This window comes from Dasypus novemcinctus, chromosome 2 (assembly GCF_030445035.2).
Source record: "Dasypus novemcinctus isolate mDasNov1 chromosome 2, mDasNov1.1.hap2, whole genome shotgun sequence".
Classification (NCBI taxonomy): Eukaryota; Metazoa; Chordata; class Mammalia; order Cingulata; family Dasypodidae; genus Dasypus; species Dasypus novemcinctus.
Window position 1 is genome coordinate 18,518,052 of NC_080674.1, and position 7,843 is coordinate 18,525,894.

Genomic DNA, 7,843 nt, shown 5'->3' on the forward strand with positions numbered 1-7,843 from the left:
TTTTGTTTCCAAACCCTTAGGGTTTCTTTTTTTAAAAATTGCACTGTTATCTTTGAATATTGTCTTTTTTCTTGAGATATTAGAGAAGCAGGAGGTAATCATGCCTCATTTATTATTGCAAGGCAGTAACAATTAACTTGCTCAAAAAAAAAAAATTGCACTAGGAATGCAAGGGAAAGAATCAGTCAGTTTTCTGTGTTTTGACCCCTACATGAGCTTTCAAAGCCGAAGTCAGGTACTTTGGCTCTAGAAGAGCCTGATTTTGCTAAGAGAAGAAATAGCTACTGAGAATCAAAAAAGATCACCAGTGGAAACAGGATATAGAATTTGTACCGTAACAATGGTTTCAAAGGGAAATAAAAAGATCTGAATCAAGCTTGTTAAGTGACTGTGTGAGAGCTTGTTAAGTGACTGTGTGTCCTTGTTGAGAATAAGAAAGAGAGTTGGATAGCATTTGGCCTTGGAGAGGGTCAAGGTGTCTTTGAGTGTGTGGACCACTCGGGGAGGGGGGGCAACATGGAAAGTCACATTGAGGACTGCCCTGCATTGTCTGTGACCAACACCAGTGAGGGAATGTATGCAGACCCAGCCAATGACTGTACATTGTCTCCATAAGGAGCCACATGGCCCCTTTTTCCTGACTGGCATGAGCCTTTCAGCAAAATCGTTGTTGGCCTGCACCCTCCCATTTTTCTGAGTTCTATACAAAATGACCTGCATGAGCACTCCCCATTTCAGTGGTCCCAGACACTTGGTATGCCTATGCTTCATCCACAGAGGAGCAGTGGTGGTACAGAAAGGAGCACACTAACACTATTAATTAGGTAAAACTGGACGGTGGTGAAAGCCATCATTTTTCCACCTGCTTTTCTCAAGGATCATGGAAGCAGTCAAACTGGACAGACTCTTGTCTTAGTCTCTATATCCTTTATGTTATTGACTCTATCACATCAGCTCTCCCCATTTGCTGAATATCATCCAATTATATCATCTCATTAAGGAATGAAGAGATATGACAAAGAAGGAGGAGTCAAAACTAACCTTCACATTTTTGACTGACATAATAATCAAGTGGTAGAACAGATGGAGGAAGAGATTTGGTAAGCGAGATCAAGAATGGAGATCTGGACATGTGGAGATTGAGGTGCCTTTGGGACAAGCAAACGAGATTGTCAGATAAGGGGTTTGATGCCCTGATCTGGGGTGCAGAGGGGAGATCAGGTCAGGAGTCCTTGAGATAGCTTAGTGTCTAAGCTGTTCATACCCAAGTTGGGATCACCCATATTCCACCAGAAGCACACATGATCCTCAAATTATGTTATAGGTTATCAGAGGGCCAAAGAAGATTTTTCTGAAACTGAACTCTGTAAAGTTGTATGTAGTTATAAAGTCTTGGTGCTCCTCATTTGGCATTCATGTTGCTTATCTTTCCAGGAGTTTTCTTCTATTCCTTATAAACATATTATCAACTTCATGAAGGAACAGATTTTATCTTGCATTTCTTTGTATAACCTCCCAGTGGTTTATACATTATTGTTTCTCAATGCATAGTAGTTGTTCAATAAATATATGCTGAAAAATCAATTTGGAGCAAATAATGATATATATAACAAATACAGTTCCTTTGCTTTTGAACATTATCCAAAGGAAGGAATTTGACAGGTAACCTACACAGTGTATTTGCAATTTTGAAACAACAAAATCATAAGGAATAGATTTTAACTTCAGCCGCTTCTGGACTTGAGGTTGGGCACAATCAGAGAAGGAACTGTTCTTGACTATTGGAAAGAATATCCCAGGTAATACTTTAAAGATATTATTATTAATTATTTTCTGATTTTAATGTAATGAAAAATGCAGAATGCCTCCTCTCACTGTTGTTGCAGAATTGACACTAGCAAAATACATTTGCATTCCAAGGACATTACTCAGTGGTGTCTTGCCTGCAGTGGTTCAGCCTTGTACAGATTTTTTTAGTTGTAATTAGAAACAGAAAAAAAGCAGCATCAAGAAAAACAGAAAGAGAATACAAGAGCTATAGGTGGTTGAGGAATAAAGCATACACTTTAAGATTTGGACTTTGAACAATTTCAGACAGGTAATACCAGTGTGCAGTCAGTATATTGGCTTAATTCAAGGGAATGCTTAGTTTGGGGTGAAGGAGCTCAGAATGCAGAAGTAGGCAACAGGAGGCAGAGGACAGGCAGGTCCTTATGATGGAAAGGAGAGGATCCACACTGAGATGCCACCCTCTCCTTCCACGCAAAGACCCTGGATGAAGCACTGTAATGGTCCTCATGTGTTAGCTATTATTAAAAATAGCTTATTTTAAGTGATGTGTATACAATACCCTCAATTCTTTTCATTCAGCTGTCTATCATCTTTCTGTGCCTACACAATTTCATGTGAAACGATCCCTCTAGGGGGACCTATTCCAAACAGGTCTCTCATGGAAACACTATTAAATTTTATGTTTTCGGTCGTTCTGTTTGTGCATGACTTTTTGAAAATTCTGAGTTTGTGGATCAGTGCCTATTTATGGGATACTTACATGTCTTCATGCGAACGCATGTATTTCCTAAGATGCTTTCCACAAACTCTCCAGTGAATGGCATTTGTGCATGCAGTGGCTGCTAGGTCATGCTTTTAGGAGATCCATCTTCCTGCCTTAGCAGTTACTTTTCAGTTCTTAACCTGAGAGTATCTGGTGGGGGGAGAGCTAACAGTTTCTGCTAACTTTTAAATTTTCTGATTTAATCCTTGGGCAAGGATTAAAATATGCTTCTGGAATTAGGGGGAAAATGAGTAGAATTTTCCTTGTCCCCTTTAGCACCAATGATTTAATAGAAGTATTTCACCCTTGTAGATAGTAGAAACCAAATTTTTAACTCAAAAGAGGAGGCTGACCTAGAACTAGGGTTATTTCTGGATTCATCAGAAATATAGGCAGCTGCAGTTATTGTTAAAAATAAGTCAGTTAGGCTTAATGTGTAATTAATTGAATGCAAAAATGTATTATTTTTCACAACCCTGTAACTAAATGTACTTTATTGGGTATCAGTATAGTCATCAGTTTAAGGCTTGCAAAATTAAAGTGTTTCCTGGTTACTGAGCAATCTTTGTAATTCTTTCAGTCTTCTCTTTCTCTTTTGATAAAGTTCATCTGCCTAATCTTTATTTCCTGTCTATAGAATTTTTTTTTCCCATTATATTCAAAGAACTACTACTTTGCTTTTTTGAGAAAGTGATTATTCTTTTAAGTACAGTAAACCACCATATTCTACATAATAAGAACGTATTAAGATTTCAATTGAAAACATTGTTTTAAATGTAAGTGTTTAATAATGTCATGGTTAAAGCATTACTTTGGAGGTAAATTCAATTTTAATTTGGCTGCATTTCTAGACCATGAAAGCTTATTTTCAACTGGTTTGAAAATAAGTAAAAATGTCTATAACAAAAACATTCACAGTACCAATTGTTTTACTTACTTGGTGTTAATTGGTTTGATTTACTCATTTGCTCATTTAACTCTTTAATCGTGCTGACTCAATATTCAGCTTTTATTGGTAAAATATAGCAACAGCCTCTTTCTCTGTTTATCCTAATTTCAGCATGCCCATGTTATTTTATCTATCTTGTAATGGCCAAGTCGTATGATTTAAGAAATTTTAATTTCTTCTTTATTGTTTCTGCTGATGTTTGTGGAATCATGTGGAAATGATCATTTTCATCAGTTACAAACAAATTTGAGTCAAGCAATATAAATCGGTGCTCATATTAGTTCTTCTCCTTTTAAAGTTATCACAGGTAATTTCTTATTCCCTGAGAATTTCAAAAGGGATGGTTTACTGAATTTAGGGCACCTCTAATTCCAACATTTTCTTACTCCAAATCCCTGAAAGGTTTTAGTTTGCTATGGAAATGAACATAGATTCCTTAGTCAAGATTGCATGGCCGTGGTCCAAAGGAAAGCCTTATCCAAACTTTGTTGCCCATCTTCCTGATTTTCCCATGCTCCAGGCAAATCAGGAGACTCTAACTTCCCAAACATACTTCCTGCATACCTTTGTCGTAACTCTTCTTGAGTAGTTTTAGCTAAGCTTCATGACTCATCTTAAATTCCAGGTCTTCTTGTCAGATGTATTTGTGTTCACCTTTGAACGCGAATAACCATTTGATCAAACATTTGAGATTCCTTATTCGGCCTGGAATTAATACCATTTATGTATAAAATGCTGACCATCTCTAGGGAGGGGTTCATGTCCTGCTCTCACCTTCAGTATTTACAATGCCTTCCTTATACAGAATGTTGGGACATTTAGAGCCCAGTCTGAAATCACTAACGAATTAGCTGTGGTCAGTTGCTCTCTGGATTTCTGTTTCCTGCAATAGATGTATGAGACTATGTAAACATTACTTCACCATGGACTGGACAGTGTACAGGCTCTGAAGCTACCTGAATGGGTTCCAGCGTTGGCTCCTTACTTGCTGACTATGGGACCAATAAAGAAGGCACTTAAGTGATAAAAGGATCTACCTAATAGGGTGGTTCTGATGATTCCATGAGTTGATATTTGTAATGTGCTTACAATAATGCCTAGCACAGAGTAAGTACTGGGTAAGTGTTTATTAAATGAAATTAATAGCAACCATAACAGAAAACAGGGGCTCTTTAAGATTTGTGAGTTGGAGTTGTTTTGTTAATCCTTTTAGATTCAAACAGATTTTGATCTACTCTTAGCACATTTTCAATACACTTTAATAGCTTATCCTTTCCATTGGAAAATACTTTGATTTTAACGGAAGTGGGGGGAGGGCAGTCTTATAAATGGGTGAAGCCTTCAAATGGATGAGTATGCTGGCACAGAAATTCATACACCCATACATGTCCTAGGACCCTCAAAGGATAAAAACAGCTTGAAGCTTAAGCAACTGTATAAGCAAATATATATACACACGAAGAAAGATTTCTGATATATGAGAGAAAAGTGAGAAATGAGAGGATTAGAGGTAGTACATATATGTAAGTTTGTAAAAAAAAAGATTAGAAACATAGCTTTTCCCTTATGGATCTCACTTATTCATTCATTGATCCTTTTATAATTCTACAAGCATTAATTGACCTCTTAGATGGGAAAACAACAGTGAATAAGACACTCCCTGCTGTCAAGGGATTCTCTGCTGAATGGGAGACACAGACATGTAAGGGGTTATATTAAAAGAGAATTTCTTAGGTGCTGCAGGAAGCTATTGTGAAGGCAGAGGGCAGAATAACTATTTTGCTTGGAGTCGTGAAGGTCCCAACCATAGATGTGAATTTTGAGCAGGGCCATGCAGAAGAAGCATGAGTTTTTCCACATGGAGTAAAGAAGGCTATTTTATTCCTCGTAGAGATAATAGACTGTACTGATATAGCTGTGTATGGACAGTGGAGAGTCATTTTAGTTGGAGCTCATGTTTATGAGCAAGATGTGAATGATGGAAATGGAGATGGAATTGGCAAGTTGGGGCCAGCTGTGAAGGGTTGGATATGCTGTTTCAAGTTTGGAATTCATCCTCAAGATGACAGGACAAAAGAGGAGGTATTTAATGGTTTTTGAGGAGATGGGAATGCTGGCAGCATGTGGCCCAAAAACTAGTCTCTATGAGGCTGGCTCCCAAATCAGCATATGCAATAGCCAATTTCCATGAAATTTACATTTCCTGCATACATGAAGTGGCATAGCAGCTAAATGAATTAGCATCTGTAATCACCTAGAATGACATGTGCATTGATGATGAGAAGACCTTTATAGAAGGTTAGAGAACAGTATCTGAGTGTAGTGTGTGTAATTTGAAAATATTACATCTAACATTTATATTTGAGAGAAGGAAATACCTATAATTTCATACAATTTGATTTTAAAAGAAGATATAAAATTTTAATGCTCACTAAAAAGGGGTGTGCATTCTAAAAGGTTGGGAAGCCTGCTGGAGGTGGGAGAAGGCTTGTTTCATATCACTTACAGAGCTGTCAGTTAAGCAGAAGCACGGCCTCTATTTCCCAACCAACTTCCTCATCTGTGCTAGGGTTGTTCAACGTGGTATTTAACTAGATGATGTGAATTTTTGGTCTCACCCTCTCACTCTGTTGCCTTAATTTGCTGTTGACCTCTCATACCACTTCCCCTTTCCTCTGTCACCATTCAGCACTTTCCAGAAAACACTATAGTTTTCTTAAACTATATAGAACATGGACATTTCCAGTTAAAGAGGATGATCTGCTTCCCCTTTAAAAGCAGTATAGCCATATTCTGTGAGTCATAACTTCTTTCAACTAAGGATTCCCCCCAAAAGTACTTGACCATTCAGTTCTCTGGAACAGTTTTTACTCCAGTAAAACTGAGTTCAAATGATTATTGCAATGGGGAGTCTGTGAAGGTACAAGAAAGCAGAATAGGGCAGCAATTCTATTTGGTATGAGTTGGAAGGTGGAAGGGATGGACTCTGGGCCAATGGACTGTACTTTTTTTTTTTTTAAAGATTTATTTTTAGTGTTTTATTTATTCCTCCCCTCCCCTTGCTGCTTGCAGTTGCTGTGTGCTTTCTGTGTCCATTCCCTGGGCATTCTTCTGTGTCTGCTTGTCTTTTCTTTTTATCTTCTCTTTAGGAAATACCAGGAACTGATCCTGGGACCTCTGATGTGGAAGAGAGGCACTCGATCGCTTGAGCCACCTCAGATCCCTGGTTTGTTGTGTCTCTCATTGTCTTCTTCCTCTGTATCTCCGTTTGTTGTTGTTGTTACATCATCTTATTGTGCCAGCTCTCCACGTGGGCCTGCTTGACTTTACCTGGAGGCCTTGGGAATTGAACCCAGGACCTTCTGTATGATAGATGGGAGCCCAATTGCTTGGACCACATCTGCTTCCCAGAATGTACCTTTATGATCCTCTGCTCCTTCATTGAATCAACTAGATGAACTGCCTTTAAGTTCCTTTGACTTATAAAATGCCTCAGCTCATATTAGTAGGGAGGGGTTGTCTTCCAGGCTATCACTAATAATTTAAATGTTTCTCATCTAAAGATTAGGGAGCCCAACTTAAATCTGATTTACAAAGAAAGTAAGGACCCAATCCAAACTGCAGGCTTACTTACATAGGAGAGGCGGTTTCACTTTCTCTTTAGGAACATTTTTATTTATAGCCATACCTTCCAGTGAAAGTTTGTCCTGTCTGAACACCTACATCACTGCCAAGGAAACTAGATTTGGCTACAGCTCCAAGCCTTTAGTTTCTATTTTTATAACAAAATCTGCTCCTAGCTGCCTGTTTACATTATTTTCATCCTATTTGGATTTGACAAATGCTGTAAATCAGGATAAAAAGGGAGCTAAGGGGCAGGATAGGAAGAATGAAGTACTTCTACATACACTAGGTCTCTGAAAATTTTCTAAGGATGTGTGTCTTAAAACTCCAGACTTGTGTTCTGAGGTGAAGTTCTTTTCATATGTTCTTGAAAGTTCACCTTTTCCAAGTAATGCTCAGTTTTTATTAAAATGTGAATTGATAGATTTCTATATGCAAGGGATTTTATGTGACTTTTATTAACTTTGAATTTCATAAGCACTTTAAAGAGTTTAGTTTTATGATCACATCCAAATTTTATTTTTTATCCAGTCATCGGTGCTTTTTGAGCTGTAGGAATTTGTGATTTGGGGGGATATAAAAAGTTAATTTTATATAGTCACAATCACCACGGGCCTTTTCTGCCATGCAGTAATCTATCTGAGTATAAGGAAAAGTCAAGTGACAGCAATAGGGAAAGAATTAGTGTTAGGTGTCAATTTTCACTGTGAAGAAAA